This window comes from Ceratosolen solmsi, unplaced genomic scaffold (assembly GCF_000503995.2).
Source record: "Ceratosolen solmsi marchali unplaced genomic scaffold, CerSol_1.0 scaffold28, whole genome shotgun sequence".
Lineage (NCBI taxonomy): Eukaryota > Metazoa > Arthropoda > Insecta > Hymenoptera > Agaonidae > Ceratosolen > Ceratosolen solmsi.
This window is the reverse complement of record NW_011948429.1, coordinates 4,222,540-4,242,848: the sequence shown is the minus strand read 5'-3', so window position 1 is coordinate 4,242,848 and position 20,309 is coordinate 4,222,540. Positions and strand designations below refer to the sequence as shown.

The following is a 20,309-nucleotide window of genomic DNA, read 5'->3' as shown; positions in this document are numbered from 1 at the left end:
CATGTGACAATGTGCAGCACGCGAAATATTATTAGCCGAGTACGCATCGAATGAATCATTATGGCTAAATCTATAGATTCTCAATAGAATTTTTTTTTATATCTATGCTCTTTCTCTCTCTCTCTCTCTCTCTCTCTCTCTCACTCTCTCTCTCTCTCACTCTCACTCACTCTCACTCTCACTCTCTCTCTCTCTCTTCTCACTCTCTCGTGCGCGTTGTAAAGAAGGTAATGGATAGATGTAAGATACACACAAAGATAGCTCGAGTATTTTTCATATAATGTTCTTCTTGTGATTGGCGTAATTTTAAAAATCAGCAGCCTTGACACTGTTTGAAAATTGTGTATTTTCGTTTTAATAATGAAATAGGCACATTCGTTAATCTATTATTTCCAATTGAGAGTAATTATACATTTGCATTTGAGAATAGATAGATGAGAAAACATTCTTAGGAAGGAAATTAAATTTTAATTATCATGATGAGGTCTGCTAAATTTGTATTATTAATCAACGAGATTAAAGATTTTTTCTACTTATTTACGATACGCTGACAAATAAGATTATCGGATAAGTGTCATGTTAATCTTAAAGCACGTAAAATTGTATTATAATGTATTTTATGCAAAGGTCACAGATGTGTTAAAAATGATATAATCTATAAATATTAATTTCTATTTTTTTACTTTTATATCAATTCAGTTTATACATATTTTCATAAAATATTGTTTTAATGTACAGACCAAGAATTATTTTACTTTCTTAGGTAATTTCTTCTTTTTTTTTTTTAGAAGCATATATTTCCATAAAGTTAGGAATTAGTTAGTGAAATAATTTAACTTTCATTGAATGCAAATTGATTGCTTTACAATGATAATAATTTTTTTTTTTATAATATAAATTAACTATAATACAATAATAAATGTTTTTATTACGAGGATTTAGAATATTTAGAATTTTATGATTTTAAATATATAATTGCAACTGTAAATATTGATTCAACAAAACGACGTGAAAAATTACCTCACAGTAGTATCTAAGACACAAATCATATAATCAATTTTTAATTCGAGTAAAAATATTTGTTCGAACATTTCAGTCCTTAATTTACTCACTACGTGAAATTCAGCGATTGCAAGTTTACAGGCTTGTTAGCGGTATTCATCAAAGATAAATGGAAATTGCAAATAACTCGCCACACGTTTGCCCTAAACTTTATTCAGTTGGGCCGCGAGAGTTGAATTCGCTTTAAGAGTGATATATCACTGACACTGACACACTGACACTGGATAATTAAACGAAATTACCAGTCTTTTTGATACTAGGATCTGGCGACGCCTTATGATTTTAGCCTTACTTAAAGTGTTCCGTCAAAGACACTTTTCCGTTGATTGAGAGACACGTTTGCGTTATCTTGTCGTGAAAAACTTGACATTGACTCTATTTATTCTATGCTTGAAATTTTAAGAATTTCTTAAGGATTTAATGAAAACATATTCATTTGCATATCCGGATATTAATCTTAATAATTTGTCGGATTATTATTGCAATAATAAATCAATGTATATGTGGTACATTTCGTTAATCCATTCATCATCTGAGAAATTTTTAAAATAGCTTTTAAAATGATTACATTCTATTAGGAAAATATTTAATCAGATTAAAGTTACGGAATAAATGCCATTATATTTATACATAACTGTAATTTAAATTTCATAAAAGCTATTAAAAATTTTATTTTATCTCTTATATAGTACTCGTATTAATCTGATTTTATAATTGCAAAATTTTAGTTTCTACAGTTTACTTTATTCAACTATAAATCTCATATCATTAGTAAATATATTTATGTTTTTTTTTTTTTTTTTTTTTTTCTTAATTAATTTATTACGAGACACGCTTATGTGCATTGATTCGATAATATATCGACGACGGTTAATCAGTACAATAATAAATATAAATACTCGTAATAATATTCGTATTATCATCTTACGTACTTCATCGAGCTTTTATTTTTTGTAGATCGATTTCTGTTTGCTACGCTTTCATTATTCATTGTAATTAGCCCTTTCACTAATCTTTACCTACATTATTTAAATTCTCTGACAATAACTTCTTTCTCTACATAATAATTTCGTAGTTGTTCTAGACGCTTAACATCCTTATCGGATCTTATTTAATTTATTGGATTTCTGTTTGCTTCTCCAAGACTGCAAAATGTTGTGCAATCTATATAGTAATATCCATCTAAATATATCCCTATAATTATTAACGGAAAATTATTTTATTAATAATTTGGTCCCTATTTATTGGTATACGTATTTATATATACGAATATTACGAGAGAGCATACTTAATATTATTGCTCTTCAATTATTTTTAAAAATCTCATGGTAAAAGATTGTTTTTTAGAGACTTATTAATAGTTGTTTTTGTAGATAAACACCATGGTAGTGGCTTTGATTGGCGTTCACTACATTCAATACTAATTTATGTAAGCAATATAATCTTATGCGCGTTCTGTACATGCGTATTATTTTAAGCATTAGAAAATTTGAATCACCAGTCAGTTTCAATTAGTATCCATACGTTAAAGCATTTGAAATGGGTTAGCAATAGGGTTTACGAGTGTCGAGTGATAATTCAGTTATGGCCAACCGCCGATGAATAATAATGATAGATTATTTACAAATGTATTGATATTTAATATACTTCATACAATTTTGATGATGTATGATAATAGTAGTACAAATGTATCGATGAAATTGATAAAAATTTTTCCCTCTAATTTAGCCACTTGCTTATCCGGTATCAAACATGATATTATAAATTAGGAAATTTTATAATTATATAATTAAACTATATAATTAAATTATATAATTTAATTATATAATATAATTAATTATACACGACTATCGAATATAGTTCTTTGTAATATAAATTAACAACTTGATTTATGTTAAATAAAAATTTATTTACAATTTTTTAATTGTAATTGTAATTGTAATTGTAATGTGTGTGTGCGCGCGCGCGCGTTTGTGTGTAAGATAATATAAAATGTGAAAATCTGTATATCTCTGTATAGATTAAGTAAATAGCTTAAGTAAAAATATTTCATAAATAGCGTATTATGTTTGACGTTGCAAAGCGATTATTACTGATCTTCATTTTAATATTGAGTCAATTTAATATATGCTTAAACACAGATATACATGAGCTTGATTTCTTATTTCCATACTATATAATATGTTACATATATATTTTATTATGTTATATATATATATATATATATATATATATATATATATATATAAATTGTATTAATTTGATAAATATTTAATTTTAAATTATGTGTTAAAGAAAAAAAAGAAAATTAATTAAGATATCGATAATTAGAATTTGTTAATTTTATCAAAGCAAACACGTCGTTAAAACTCATATGGACTTTTTGCTTCAAGTAGTTATGGTACTTTTTTTATCTTTTCCTTGCAAAAGACTTCATAAGAACGATCGTCATATGGGAACGTACGTCTATCATTTAAAATATTAATATGAGCCATAAGTATTTTAATACACAATAAAAATGATGAGAATGACTTAATAAGCCAATGATATAATATTGCACATTGTTTCGACGACTACTTTATCGCTGCAACCTTATGATTGACGTTATTGAAAGACGAGTCAAAATTATAGTATGTATGCAATAATGACAATCAGTCGCGGTATAAAAGAGGGTCACAAAATAGTCTCCGAAGCGTTTTGCAATGTTAAATCATTCATTTAATAAGTCAATATAATAATTTCTCATTCAATAAAATGAAATACCTACCACTATGAATTAAGAGGAGTATTTAAATAATAATATCATTCCCTATTGGGGTGGGGGTGGGGGTGGGGGAATAGTTGGGATAATTAATGCTTTTAAGTACATTTTCTATCAATCAAGAATTTCCCGAGGTAATCTCATTTTATGATATCTTCATAAGAAATTCCATTACGATAATCAACATTTTGTTAAAAAATTAGGCAAGCATATTTCATATTCTAATAAGAAAAATCAATTTTAGTTCAGTTTCAAGATTTGTGAATTTTTAGAATTATTAATCAGTGTAGCTTAAAAGCTTTATCATTCATTTGAAAATGTTCTAAATAACAAAATGAAGTGGATTGCATATTATATTAGAAAGAATAAAGGAGTATTACGCATATTTCATATTTTATCTAAATATTATTTTTATTTATAAAAAGCAATTTATTTTAAGATTGTAATTTTTTTATGTTAATTTAAGGTTTGATATAAAAAATAATATATTAAAGAATATAAAATGTATCATGCATTACAAGGACAATGGATTGACAGGTTTTCATACAACAATGGTTTTAATTAAAGTAAAAAAAGAAAAAAGAAAAACTTTCAAGTTAATAAGTAACGTTATTTAAAAATTTTATTAAGTAGCTTTCTTCTATTTTTTTTTTTTATTTTTTTTTTATTTATTATTATTTTATTTTTATTTTTTTTTATAATTTACACGTATGTCTTTATGTTGACAAATTAATTTCGTCTCTAAATAGGTAACAGCGATGATTATTGCCGTAAGTGTTCATTTTTTGCCACTATTTGAGTCATATTTCTTAATTTAAATTGCAAAATGACTGAAAAACGTCACTCTCCACTCATTTGTTATTTTTTTTTTTCTTTACTACTATTTTCTCTTCTAAATGCCTCTATGTAATTTCCTATGCATATGTACACCTTTAACAATTTATTACTTTGTGCCTTGAGTTACGACTGTCTGTGCTTCACTGATGACTTAGTAGTCATTGCCAAATGAAATGTTATTAAATGGATCTTTCAAGTCTCTTTAAATAATCGTATCGGTTATGTATTATTTAAATATTATTGTTTAAATTTTTATTTATCTAATAGTATTCTTCTTATTGTTATTTTTATTGTCACAATTATCGATGTATTATAACATTTGGATTTTTACAATTAATGGGTTCGTTACATTCGTTGCAGCATTACTCCATTAGTTTCAATTTTCTTCTTATCACTGGACTTATTCAGAATAATAGTCGTAGTATTATTTGTTTAAATAATTATTATCTAATTATTTATACATCTGTGCTTTGATTTAAATATGCGTTTATTTTTATAATTGTATGCTGAATTTTTTTCTCTCTACAATTTGAATCTTTAGCATTATCTATTATAATTATTATTATAACTTTCAATGAATTATCACAATATTTTTCTTCGCGTTTAATTTCATTAACGTCTTTTGTAAAATTTTAACTTTTTAATTATTGCGGAGCTGCTATAAATATATTCATGAAAACACTAATTTTTAATTGCTTATTAATTTGTGAACTTATGTTACTATATTTGCAACATGAAAATTGTAATCTATCTTTTTTTTTTTTTTTTTTGTATCTTATCCTTTTCTTCGTAGGCTATAAAAATTATTTTTCAAATTTATTCTAGTTTTAAATCATCTAAAAATAAGTTTCAATTAATTTCTTTGTAATTAACAATTTTCTCTATTACTTTAGACTCATTTTTATCGATGTTCATTATTTAATTATATTAGTCTATTATCAAAATTATATAATGGTGATAAGCTTTTGTTCATATCGATGTTATCACTCTTATTATTACATTATTTTTTTTTTACAATTACTCATATTAATTAATGTCGTATAGCGTAATTAAATAGTATTAAATACGTGGCACTTGAAATTAAGAGAAAAATTTTAATAAATATTTAATATTTGTATTGCTTTTTTGCAGCTTAGCAAACAGTTTCCTTGCAGTTCTAATAGAATTTTAATTGAATAATTTTTATTCTATGTATTTAAAATAGAATAGTAATTGAATAAATAAGGCCTGAAATGTATTATAAATAAGCTAGATTATTATTTATTCTATTATAGTAATTTTTTAATTCTTAAAACATAGTTATTAACATATATGACTTCTTTATTATATGAAAAATTCATAGTCTTCTCTTCCATTATTAGTATAAATATATAAATATATTAATTTTTTTCATTATTATTTTTTGATAATTCAAAAATATCTACACAAATGAGAATATCGTAAGTAATTGCTTAATTTCGTCATTAGATACGTCTTTCATTTCTTCCTGCTTCCTTACTTTTCTTGTAGCAATCAATGTTTATAAATACGTATTTATACCGTCGACCCTAATATAAGATAGACTTTATAAATTTAGTTCCTATGGCCTGTAATATAATTTTTTTATTGCTTAAGAAGTCTCGTTTTATATTATGTTTATTGATTTAAGTGCCGAATTATATATGTACAAGAGTATATATTGTTGTCGTAGATATTTATTTGGAACTATGTATTTCTCTTCTGACTGTTGGTTATCTAAATTACTGTAGTACCTTTTACAATAACATTAAGGTTCCAAAAAAAAATTTTTTTTGTCGAAGAAGTTTTATAATTGATTTCATTGTAAAGAAACTGCGGATTGGTGCATTGGTTCCATCTAGATATTAAGAGATTATATTATTTGAAATTATATAGAATGGGGATTAGAAATAAAATAAGTGCTTGATTTTATAATGTAATTTGATGGGAAATTAGCTTACGGAAATACTTTTCTTACTATAAACGAAGATAGAAATTCATCATGTTTATCTATATAAATTCAATTTTATCATGTGGGCGAATAATATTTGATTTCAATTTTCATAGTCTACCCACGACTATTAACTATTATGACATATTCCCAGCTAATATTCAAATATAATCCACTATGTCCTTATTATACAATATGGAGACGTGCTGTGCAACGATGATAAGGATCTACTAAATTACTTAGGTAGTATTATTATTTATAATTACACTATTTAGAAAATTATTATCGAATAATGATGAAATAATATAATTATTAAAACATTTAGAATGAGAATGAAATGACATAAACTGGATAAAATAATATTTTCTTTTGAATAAAGCATAAACTTTGTTGTTAATTTGGTAATTATAACTAATGAATTATTATTATATAAATGTTAGAATATGTTAATTGCATGAGAAAATTTTCTAAGAATTTCCAACCGCGATTGACTACAAATAGTTGCATTATAAATACCACATTCCTTTTAGAATTGCCTTTCTTTAAGGAAACAAGTATGTAAAATAAATTTTAGGTGTCATGCTGGTGAAAGCCATTGAAGTTGCATTACTGAATTAAATATCCGAATTAAATACTGATATAAGCGCTTAGAGTATGTTAATTTATCGATCAATCATCATCATTTTATATTGTAAGCGTATAAATTATTATAACTATATTGTTATAATTAATTGTACCTCAATGTAATCGATACTTTTTGTGATATTAATCTACAAATATTTTGCTCTCAATGAAAATTAATGCACTATAGTGTATAATATACCAAATTTCATATATTAACAATTTTTGCCACAAATTGAAATAATTGGATCAAGTCTTTTATTTGTTTGAGCAATTTGTCTTAATTAGATAGTTTACCGCTGTTATCTAAAACACACAAAATACTCCTTTCTAACTTTTAATTATTCTTTATTTTGAATAATAATAAGTTTGTGGCTGCTGATTAAAAGGATTCTGTGTTTGCATTTGTAAGATTTCCGCTAAGTTTCCGCTTAAATTTGCCGACAAATTTCTTTTGTCTCCATAATTTTTTCAGAATTTAATTTAAAAGGCGCGCGTCTTCAATTTTAAACGTCATTTATTTCCTTTGTTATAATAATACGAAAAATCTTCTTATATGAAAATTTTTTCGAAATTTATCGATGTTGAGTTATGAGAGAGACTTACGTAAACTGAGATGCAAATAACCTAAGTGGGCATGTGAGTGCTTAATTTCAAGTATTTAACCATTGAAAATCTTTTGTGATTCTGATAATATTAAATTGAAATTGCATTATCCATCAGTATTACGCTAAATCTATTTGATACTTTAATAATTTCGCGATGCCCATATATTTCGCATATAATCATTACTGATAACCATTAAAACGTTATTTAACTTAAATTAATTTTAATTTCCAAAATGTTCATTCTATATATAAATAATCGCAAAAATGTAATGTAATAAAAGCTATTGTTCTCAAGTGACGTGATTTTCTATGCAAAATACTCGATTTCACGAGGATAGAGAAAAGAAAAGAATAGAAAAGAAAAGCAAATAAGTAAGATAAGTAAATGGACAAATAGATGTGGAGATGAGTAGGTGCGCTAAAGTAAGATCAACGGCAATTTGTCCGGCACGCACTTCAAATCCAATTACGCGTTCTTCATCTTGTGCGCCTTTCTCGACTAAAATTAGAGCATTTCCTGCCGAATGTCTCATCCGTGTGCACTCGCGTCGGCAACTCTCGACTATCTTATAGGACAACTATTTTCAGTTTCAACCTGCAGCTTTAAAGTATCCATGGATTTACGAGCTTTCTTATCGCGATTTTTGCATCTGGGCCTATCAGTTTCTTACAAGCCTTCTTCACAATCTCACACATGAGTTTATTACAGTAGATATGCCTTCTTCTTAGGATAATGAGTATTTGCGAAGACCTTTAAAGTATTGGTCTTGGAAACGGGAAAAGGCTATATCGAGCGGGCAGAATCGGGTCTTTACTACTTAAAGCTAGCAATTTACTTGTAAAAATTACGTTTAGTAAATGAATATGTGATTATTGCCATCCCACTGAATTTCCATTATTATTATTATTATTATTATTATTATTATTATTATTATTATTATTATTATTATTATTATTATTATTATTATTATTATTATATTTAACGTCGCAGTCATAGTTTGGTTTGAGTTGTAGTAAAGTATTCTTATTTATATTCAATCAAGACTAATTATGATATTAAATTCATTACTTGAAGCTCAAATACTTTACTTATGAGCGGTATTGAAATTTCTAACGTATCTCATAATTAAACAAATTAATAAATATACATATTAATCATCTCAAGAGTTATCATATACATTTAATTATTAAGAAATATATAATTATACATTGTTTAATGTCTTTTATAAACAAACATAAATATTTAATTTATGAGGAATTTGTAATATAAAATATATGCTTAGTTTATAAATTTTTATTCGATTACAAGTTTTTTTATATTGTAATAATGGGGTAAATGATAATTAACATAAAAGTATTCTTCATAATTATTTCACATAATAGAAATGTATTTTTGTGGTTGCTAAACGTTTAATTAAAGCAATAATTCTGTATTAAAGCCAGATACATCAAAATTTACAGAAACAACATTGAATTCGTATATATAACAAAAAAAAAAAAAAAAAAAAAAAAAAAAAAAAAAATGTTAAATCATACGTATAAAATGTTAATTGATCGTATTAATGGCAAATATAAATTTGCCATTGAATATTAAGAATACATTACAAAAATTTATAAAACAATTATCTCGTTAGTTCTGCTGATTTTAATTTTTGTTTTATAATCGATATACAGAAACTTGGTTGGCACAGTATATAAGTAGTCCCCTTGAACTTTATGGCTTTGATCTAAAACCATTTTTGCTTTATTTGAGATTGCGTCCTTGCATCAGTTCTTAAGATGCCGTCATTTCTCCGTCATTTCTTCTATCTCGTCGTTCATAATTATTTTTAATGGAATTAATAGTCATTGTGCCTGGCATTATACCAACTACTTCTATTTATTTATCACAGATAAAAAAAGGCATAAATCTATGTCTTGATTCATCTTGAAGTACATACAGATTAAACATTTTGAATTACATTTTTTCATGGGAATAATGATCATTTCTATATATATATATATATATATATACATATAAGAGAAATATTAATTTCAGTAATAGTAAATTAGTTGAAAATGTTGTATAGTATTCTACCAAGTAATTATACATATCGTGATGTTTAATAAAACTTTATTAAATTTTGAAATTCAATGAACTTTTAAATTTGCAAAAACATTAATATCAAGCGTATAATAAAAGTTACCAAAAAAGAAAAAAAAGAAAGAAATAACACTAAATAGTATCAGTTCAATTGAATTTAAACTTTAATCAAAGTTAATTGATAGCAATAATACTGGGAAAGTTAATAATATAACATAATTTGGCTGAACGTATATCATCTTGGCGTCGGCCATTGTAGTTAATTATATTGCGTTCGGCGTTAACACGCGTAGTCCTACGTGTCTAACAATCCGTCTCCCTTCGGAATTGTTTTGTCAGCACCATCGAATATAACATTCTCTCTATTCCCTCTCTCGTTCTCCTCATCTCCATTCCTTATTCCGTCTGACTGGATTTTTAATTCGAAGAATCATTTGTGTTTTTGCGACGCAATCAAATAAACGGAAATCATGAGAAGTCTTTTTCCCTGACTGTCTTAATTGTCGGCCAAGTCTCCATCAGCGGGTATCAATCAGCATGAAGAGGTCATTTCTTCCGTCAATTGTTGATCATTTCATTTTGCAATAGGTGCAATGCAATAAGGTCGAATGCGAAAAGATGTTCGGGACAGACGAGCTTGCGACGTCTATACTGTCTTTGCTGCTACGTAGTCTGATCCTTTTTTGTTTCGAAAAGCAAATTCTTATAGAACTTGTGCTTCGTTAAAGTTTAATTTCTATCGATTGTTTCGTTCATTTTTCTATTTTCATTCTTTCATTATTCGCTCCTTCCTTCGACTGCTCAGTGACGAATCAATTAAATGAAATTTTAATTCAATTTGCGTTCAAATATTATCATTAACTCGGGTATGATTGCATTAGTTTAATAATTTAGTTGAAACAATAACTTAAATGATGTTGAGTTATGATTGAGTAAGAAATTTTTCTCCAGTTCTTTTTGGCAAAGGTATTAAACAATGCAAAAAATAATAGTTTTCAAGTCGTATATATTTATGATAATTGTAAAAATTACTTGTAATAATATTTATATTACTAATGCTGCAAAACGTAAGATTATGTAATTGTATTTTTTATGATAATGCACATTATTTTATCAAAATGTATTTTTGGAAAAAAAAAATGTCTTGTTACATGTATTATATTTTAGCTTAATAAAAGTTATTCAAATTCTTTATATACTTCATTAGTTAAATAATTTAAAACGGTAAATCTATTATAATTTTTAGTAATTTTATAACAATAACCAGTCGTTTGATAAGCCGATACGAACAAACAAGAATAACGACGAAATTTTATTTTTTCATAAGAATGATGGCGATTCATAATTTAATTGCTACGATTCATTATTAAAGCTTATTTATTTATTTATGTATAACATTAAATTAGAAAATTCAATAGCCTTAAAATATCCTTATGAAATGAAGTGCACATTCTTTACGTGCAATGTATATGTATATATATATATATATATATATATATATATATATATATATATATTACTTAAAAATCATATTTATTGTTATGTGATTAAATATTTAAATTATTAAAAATAACGGATTTAGACGAGCAGGGCATTTAATGACTGGCACGAAGAACTCGAAGCTTCGTGTCTTTGCATATCTCTTCTGGAGCGACGCGCGACTCGACAAGAGTGCGAAAGAAGAACGTGACGAATGGTCGTAAGAAAGTTAAAAACAAAAAAAAAAAATTTAACAGCATAATTAATAGAATTGAATATTTAATCGCTGATAACTTAATTACTGCTTGTTCGAGAGTCGTGATTATAAATGAACTGGTAATGCTTTAACGAGATAATTATCGTTATTAATAATGATCGTTTAACAAGTGGGTGACTGCTTATAGGATTGATTCTCATGGGACTGAAGCGATTTTGTATTTTCCAATCCTTCGATGCACATAATCGCGCAAAGTGCAAAATCTACTCGCGATCTTCCAACTTCGCTAAGGATTATCGCTAAGGAGACTCGATGGAGTGTCGAAATGAGCGGTAAACAATGATGATAATTTGGTGAATATGCCAGTGCGCTAATCCTAGCTAATCCATTATTAGGCGAATAGTGACCGAGTATTGGTCGGTGAAGGCCCGATGAAGGTTCGGGCTCTGTTCCCCGGCGGAATAGATCCTAGCTGGCGGCTTCGTAGGGAGGAGGAAGGTCGTGGGGTGCCGCCGAAATCACCCTCGCGCGCGAATCTCGACGCAACGTCGAGGAGGCGTCGCGGCGCCAGACGTGCGCGCGCATCCCCGGCGTCGGCCTCGGGGCTTCGCGGCAACGTGCGCCAACTCTCTCGCCTCAGTACGTGGCCGCGCTCTCCTCGGCACCGATCTCCGAAGCTCGCGAGGCTTGCTGTCCAGGTGGCCGGCGATGAGCCCGCGAGGGCCGTGAGTGATAGTGAGGCGCCACAGGTGGCCGCGCACGCCCGTCCCTCGGACCGACGCCGTCCTTTATCGGGATGAGCACGTGGTAGGGAGACGCGAGGGGGGAGGGCCACCTTCAGTGCCAGAAGGTAGGTGAGAACTGCCGCTGGACGTTCCGGTGTAGCATTTGCCCGTCGTCACTTGACGATTTGCCTTCAAGGACGGCAACAGCACGGGACCGAGCTTGCCTTACCGAGCGATTATAATGCCACCGACTGCCCCGTTTCGATCCTGTTATTAGTACTTTGGAATTGGTACTGCGTCAGGGGGGAAGGTAGTGGGTATTACAACTAATGATATGAAAGACCTTAGTTGTGATATCTCATTCGTATTGGTATATAGAAGAGTGCTTATGCCATTTCATTATGTTAGAGGGACTTTTTTTAACATTGCCACCCGTGTTCGTTATTGATTATTGAGTGGATCCGTAATAATGGACTTGTATATAAAAGCATATATATATATATACGTCGGCTGTATGGCTTGAATTATATTTTTCATTGATGAATGTTACCACTGGAAAAACAGCTGAAGACAAATTAGTACCAATGGTACCAATGGTATATTGACACCATAGTTTTAAGTGTGAATTTTTTCACGTTAAAAAATTTCTCTGTTTCTTAAATGAATAAAAGTTTGAGAATAATCATGCAACTTTTAAAAGATATCTGCTCCTTAACAAAGAGTTAGAGTTCGATATGCTATGAGGATCGATAATAGGATGTCGAATGAAGCTATTGGAAAAGGCTAGAATGAAATAGCTGCGCTAATGCAATCCTAATATGTCCCTTGAATTTTCTATTTTTAATTGAAACCAAAAGAAATCGCACAACGATTCAAATGAATCTTGCGCTGCTTTTGCATCCGAAGTTTGTCAGACATGTAGCTTTAACAAGATTTTAACCATTAATGTTTATCGAAAACAATGAATTAATTTGATAGGCTTACAATTTCATAATTTATTCGGGTTTCGGAATATTTTAAATTGCCATGTATCATTAACTTTTTCACTTAAAAATACGCTATATATCGTAAAGAAAATTACACGCACACACTCATTATTTATATTTCTTAAATCGACAATCAATGGATATTGTATTTAAAAAATTAAGATTATTAAATTATTTGTTGACAATTTTATTATGGATTTTGTATTATTTGTGATTTGAATTTCTAAAACAATGAAAATGCGTTCTATTTCATGGTTATTAATTACAGTTATTATCGTTAATTTGTGACATTATATACAGTTAAGGTAATAAAATTCGTTTATTAAGAAAAGTATTACGTTAATAAAAATATATTTTTAAAGACACAACATTGTAAAATATATAACAAAAGTTCTTACCTTATTTAATAATAACAATTTCATTTATAATATAAATGTTCATTATTTTGCCATATTTGTGACACTTGTCTCTTAACACAGCCATCTCTATCCAATGTATGAAATAATAATTTTTGTAGGAATATTTTTACTGTTCAGGCATTCGTAAACTAGAAAATTACGAGCAGAGAAAAAATGTAAAAATGTTTTACATCAGTGTAACATGTGCATTAAATAAAGTTAAATGTATCACATTCAGAATACTAGCAAATTTATACAGTCATGTTATTTTTTAATCATACTAAGTTATATAATTTTATAATATACTACCATGACATAAATTTAATATCTATAGTTTTAGAATTAGACATTTCTAATTATAATTATAAAAATTCAAAAAAGATGCCATGCTTGTTTAAAATAATTCAAAGAGTAATTTAAAAATTACTTATCAATCTGTTGAAAGACTTTCATTATATCAAGTCATTCAATTCTGTATTTATCGTATTACATTTACGTACTTAATTTTATTTACGTTATCTAAATTTTAATTATCGATATTCTAAATAACAATGGCGGAAATTAATAATCTCTTTGATAACATAATTATGGAATGGTGCCTCATTGAAAAACACATTATTATAATAAAACTATCAAAGTTTATAATTTTTTTAAATTTTTCTTTTGAAATCATGTATTTGCCAGCTTCGTATCGAAAGTAATGAATCACATTTTAAATTACATTGTATTTTCTTTGGTAAAGTATTGGATTATATATGTATAAAGACAAAAAAAAATTATTTTATTAAATAAGATAAGAGATAAGAAATTTTTAATAATCCGATTTGTAATAAGTAATATGAAAAATTTTATAAAAATATTTTCATTAATTTTAATTAATATTATAATTAGAATGTTTAAGAATTAGCCATTGGCTTTCTACAATTTTTTGTGCGAATTGTATAAGCCGTCCAAAGATCGGATCTTAAATTAATTTTTTAATCAAAGCTAAATAATCTCACAGGATAATTGAAAATTAAATTTTTCCCAAATTCAATCGTATAATTACAATAGAATTATATAAAATCTTACGAGTATACAAGAATATTTATAAATATTTAGGATTGATTAAAATTATATTTTGATTAAAAGTAATTGTTACTATTAGTACAATTATAACAGGGTCAACCTTACATTTTTTTGTTTGTTACATTCGAATAAAAGTTTTAGCCAAAATTTAAGATTTTTTTATTTTTTTTTATTTCTGTTTTATAATCTCTTTATTTACAGTTGATCATATTTATTCATGTGTTTAAAATATTTTGCTTTATTTGATAAGTTATGAAAATTTAATATCAAATCACTTTTGAAAATGCTCACAGATTGAATGCTAAGTACCAATAAATTTTAATCATAAATGAAATCATCTGTTGTATTTCTTCTATAAGCTCTACTAGACTTATCACTTTCGTGTTTAAATAACACATGTAATTTTTAATTATTATAATTTTCTATTAAAAACTGTAGCTTTAACTAATATAATAAATTAACTTTCCTTATGTTGATTTATATATATATATATATATATATATATATATATATATATATATATATATATATATATAATACATAATGACTTTCTTATTGCCGTCACTTTTTATTCAAGAAACAATTTCATACTTATTATTAAATTGTAATGCATTTTTTTTTTTTTTTAGAAATATTGCATTGGAAAGAATTAAATTGAATGTGAAATATGTGATTTGATTGCTTAAACGATTTAATGTTCAGATTTACAAAAATATTTGTTGATAAGAGCACGGCAATTTGGTACTTTAAAGCAAGATTTCATTGAGAAAAACTGCTCATACCAATAATAAGTCGAACATATAAGATAACGGGATTTCACGGAATTGTAACAACTGCATGTGATGAAAAATTGTCGTTTCACTGAAAGTAATTAGGTTTTATACTTGGATCATTATAAACTTATTACTTCTAAAATATAAGCAATACTTGTAATAACGGAATTGATATTTTAATGATGTAAATATAACAAAGTTCCATTGAACATTAAATGTCATAGGCTAAATTTTTTATTAAAACCATAATCTAATGTTAATAGCATACGGTAATCGGTCAGTTTAGAGTAAACTCTATATTTATTTATCTTATATGACCAGAGCTTATCACGTAGTAGTTTGGTAGAGTTAGCAGAGTAAATGGCATAACATCAAATCAGAATACAAAATGGCAATCTTTCATTGAGAATGAAAATAATTCAAGAATAGACATCTAGTGTTCTTGAAACTTATGACATCGAGGAATATTTTATTAAAAGCATTGTGAAATACTCTTTTTGATAATTTCCATATTCAATGTTGTTACAAAATATTTTTGTTATTAATCGTAAATTTGAAAGATTGGTAGATAAATTTTGAATAGTAATATGATGAGTGAACGATTAAAAATTATCAATTTATTTTTACAAAATTAATTATCTAATCAACAAGAATTTTTAAATAAAGTTAATAATTTTATCTTAGGACACGACAAAGTATTTAAAAGACGATTTTCATAAATTTCATATTTAGGGGTTGATCTTTTCATGGCCGCTATCATTAATTTTTATTTTCAAGAATAAAAACTTTATTCTCATACAGTGAACATTTAATTTTTGTTTTAGATAAAAATTAAAGAATACGAAGCTTCGCTATCATTATAATGAGGAATGATAAATGATCAGAAAAACCCAAGACGATATTTACACGACGATATTTACTATGTGGACTGATCTTACTTCACATTTAGATATTTTTTTTTTGTGCGTTTTATATAATTTTTTGTGCTAACACAAATAAACTATGGAGGAAAAATTCAGGGTCGAGCATACCTGCTAATATAGAAAACATCGAGGGTCAAGGGTTTTGAGTAAGACATTAGCAGCTTAGTTCGCTTTAGTCAAGAAAAATATTTACAAAATTATTACCCTGTCTTATGAATTATATAGTTTAAACATACGGTGCAACGCTATTGGTCCGATAGCTTCGATTTTTCCAGCAGGTCATGTGACAAAACATTCCAAGATAAACCATCCAATTAGTCCGGTGCTCCATGTGCCCCAATACATATCTGACCACATAACAACGTCCATAACTTTTACAAGATTATTGAGTTTCTTAAAGAGGCAAGAGAAGGACAGGGACGTATACACGGATTATATAGTTTAGCATGAATTATAGATGAGTTCTTGTTTTGAATATTCGTATTGAGAGTTTGCGCGTTTGCTGGCCGGCAGCGGTGCCTTAAAATTTACGACCATGAGTCTATCCGTCGTTCGATATCGCGTCGAGATAAATTCATTCACGGTTCGTAGGTGAGATAAAGCTGATGAATTATATGCTACAATAATGAATATTTTTTAATTGGCCGGATAATTGTGTATAAATCGTATGCAGCACACTTACTTATTACTTAATTTTGCAAAGCTAATAAATCCCGTAATTAGTCGGGCTTAAAAGTAAAATTCTTTAATGCTCGGCCATAATTTAAACGGTAGTTATTGAAACTTTAAAGTATTCTTTTCAAAATTAGATTCATTGCGAAATATTGTGCTTTAACTTTTAATGAATTTTCCGATTAATAGTCGCAAGATTTCGAGGCCGGTACGGGAAATACTAGATGTTATAGCGAGAAAGAAAATTGGAATTTTTGGACTAGGGAATTTTTTCGAAATATTTTTATTTACACACGAATTATTTCAATAAAACGAGATTGTAATTTATTTCAATGATTTTAATAAACGTCTTAATATTATTAATAATGTTAGAAATCACATGTTACATGTGCATTACAAACATAAAATAAATAATTATAACCACTATTAGTTGGAAGTTTTAATTTATTCAAATCAATCGCTGCACGTTTCAAGTAATGAAATAGTAATACAAAAATTTTTTTATTACTTTAATTCAATATATATATATATATATTCAATATGTATCAAGATTTATGATTATGTATCGACATTTTTTTCTTTTATATAGATTAATTATAATTATAATAATGTACTTCAATTATTAATTTACATTGTACGTCCTGTAACAATTCATTATTAAGATTAGAATAAGTGTGTTGTATGTAAATTAATTTAACAACATAAATTAATTAATAGTGAAAAATTATCAAATAAAAATGTTGATATTATAATGATATATATATATATATATATATATATATATATATATATATATAATATTCTTGTTACACATGATATAATATGTAATACACGCACCCACACACACACGCACGCACGCGTGTAAATTTTCCAAATATTTGTAAAGAATAAAGTGAATGTGTTTTTATTAAAATAAATTATAAAAGAATTTTTTGTGTATATATAGCGTTTATTTATATTCAAGGTTTTTATCACTCATACTCCTAGAATATTTATCTATTTAGAAACTACGGCGTTTGATTTGTAATATTTATTTATGATTATAAATAGTTATTATTATGAAGTTATCATTGTAATATAATAGCTTATATAAATAAAATACAAGAGTCAGGTGAAATAATACGTGATTATACAAGAATTTTTAAGCCGAACAATTATATTATTTAAACGTTATATAAATTTACCAAGTTCATGAAATAGATAAATTATTTTAAACGAAGAGATAATTACATGAATAATATTGTTGTGTTATAATTTTCAATTTCAAACCTAATTCAGGATTTATAAAGAATGGGTGAAAAATTTTAATATAAAAATGATCTTTTGAATAGTGATAAATGTTAATAAGACCGCATTTTTTTCTGGTTCATTCATTCATTTATTGTTCACATAGTACGTTAAAAATACTCATTCTTTACATTATAATCATTTTTAATTTTCATGCTTATCACATAGTATTTTTAAATATACATATTATATATTTCCTAATTAGCGTATGCAAGTTAAAAATTTTTATTTTCATGCGTGGTAAGCTAACATTATAAAATCATTATATTATTTAGATTTAACAATCAACGAATGAATAATTGATATTTATTTTTTACTTGAAAAAAAGTATATTTTCATAATTATAAATTGAATTGTCCATACAGAGTGAATTGGGAAGCATATTTTTTATGCTTAATGCTATTAATTTTCATAATTTTACTATATGAATTATGAATTATCGACATTTTTCTAATAATTTTATGAAAATATCGATGAATTATAAATTCTTATTTTTAATATAATTATATTATTTTTATCATTTACATTCAAAAGTTTAACATTACGCTTAAGAATTATATAAAACTGTTCGTTAACGTATTAATATATGAACTTATTCTTAACGATTATTTTAACTATTTTTATATTTTCTTATTTTTAATACCTACTTTTAACTATAATATATAACATAGACTTTTAATTGTAATAAATAAAGGAATAAAGGTTTTTCATTGTTTACATATTCACATTACTACTATCACTACTATATTATATATAGAATATACAAAATTAAATTTTGAGTGTATGTTGTGAAACAATCTAATGTACAAACAATGATTTTGGATTAAAAAAAAAAAAAAAAAAAAAAAAAAAAAAATTAACAATAACATAGTTTATTACATTCATGACATTATACGTCAATAAGTGTTTGATATCGACAAATTATAGAATTTAGATGCATTTTTCAAAAATTTGTAATTTAATAATTATACATTAAAATAATAAATAATTTTATTTTTAATAAATTTTATTTTAAAAAAATTTTATATACTAACGACATTACATATAATTATATAATATTTATAATAATATTATTATAACGCTAGAATAAGAGATATTAGAAATAGTGAAGGAAGAGAAGTACATAATAATAAATTCAAAATTGTACAAAACATGTTTTATTTTTTTTTTTTTTTTACTTTCTTGTTTATCTCATCATGCTATATGTTAATATATAATATAATTTTTGTTCATTTGTAATTTTCGACCTTTACAAGAAAAATGTCTAAATATTACCAAATATTTTAGGTTTTGGTTAATAAGGTAATCGTCATAATTAATAAAATATTTTATAATATTATATCATAAATTAGAAATTGAAATATTTATATTTCAAAAATAATTATAATGATATCGTATGAGAAATACTATTGAAAAAACTATCGAAAAACTTTTAATGATGAAATATCGGCGCATTGATTATTCATTATGTTTAATTGTTTAACGTTCACATTGCACACTTTCGTTTCTATGCGAATAATACTTCTATAGAATAATAAAAGATAGATTGTAAAATAGTACTTTAAGAAATACATATCGTAGTACGTGCATCATTTTCAGTAGTATATAATCGCCTCTAACTGCTTCCCGAAAATCGAAATTTCATTTATAGAGTATTGAATACTCCAGTCAAGACTACATTACTCGCACACCATTTCCATCAATGTATATTAATGTACATATACAATCATATCAGCAATATTAATATACAATGGATAACGGTCACATATTGTCCAACGCCGTTATCCTATCCACGAAAGCTTTTAGATTAGCCATAAATTGCAGAAGCACAGGTGTTATTAATTTAAGGGCTTAATAGCAG

At 26.5% G+C, this 20,309-nt stretch overlaps 1 protein-coding gene across 1 annotated transcript in view; it reads left to right on the top strand.

Annotated features, from left to right (window-relative positions):
• The first annotated feature begins 12,272 nt into the window (after positions 1 to 12,272).
• Positions 12,273 to 20,309, top strand: part of Dh31-R (Diuretic hormone 31 Receptor) — a 266,269-nt gene continuing 258,232 nt past the window's right edge. The window contains exon 1 of the mRNA XM_011501585.1: positions 12,273 to 12,466. The gene's annotated coding sequence lies outside the window, so the exon portion shown is untranslated. The remainder of the gene's footprint in view (positions 12,467 to 20,309) is intronic.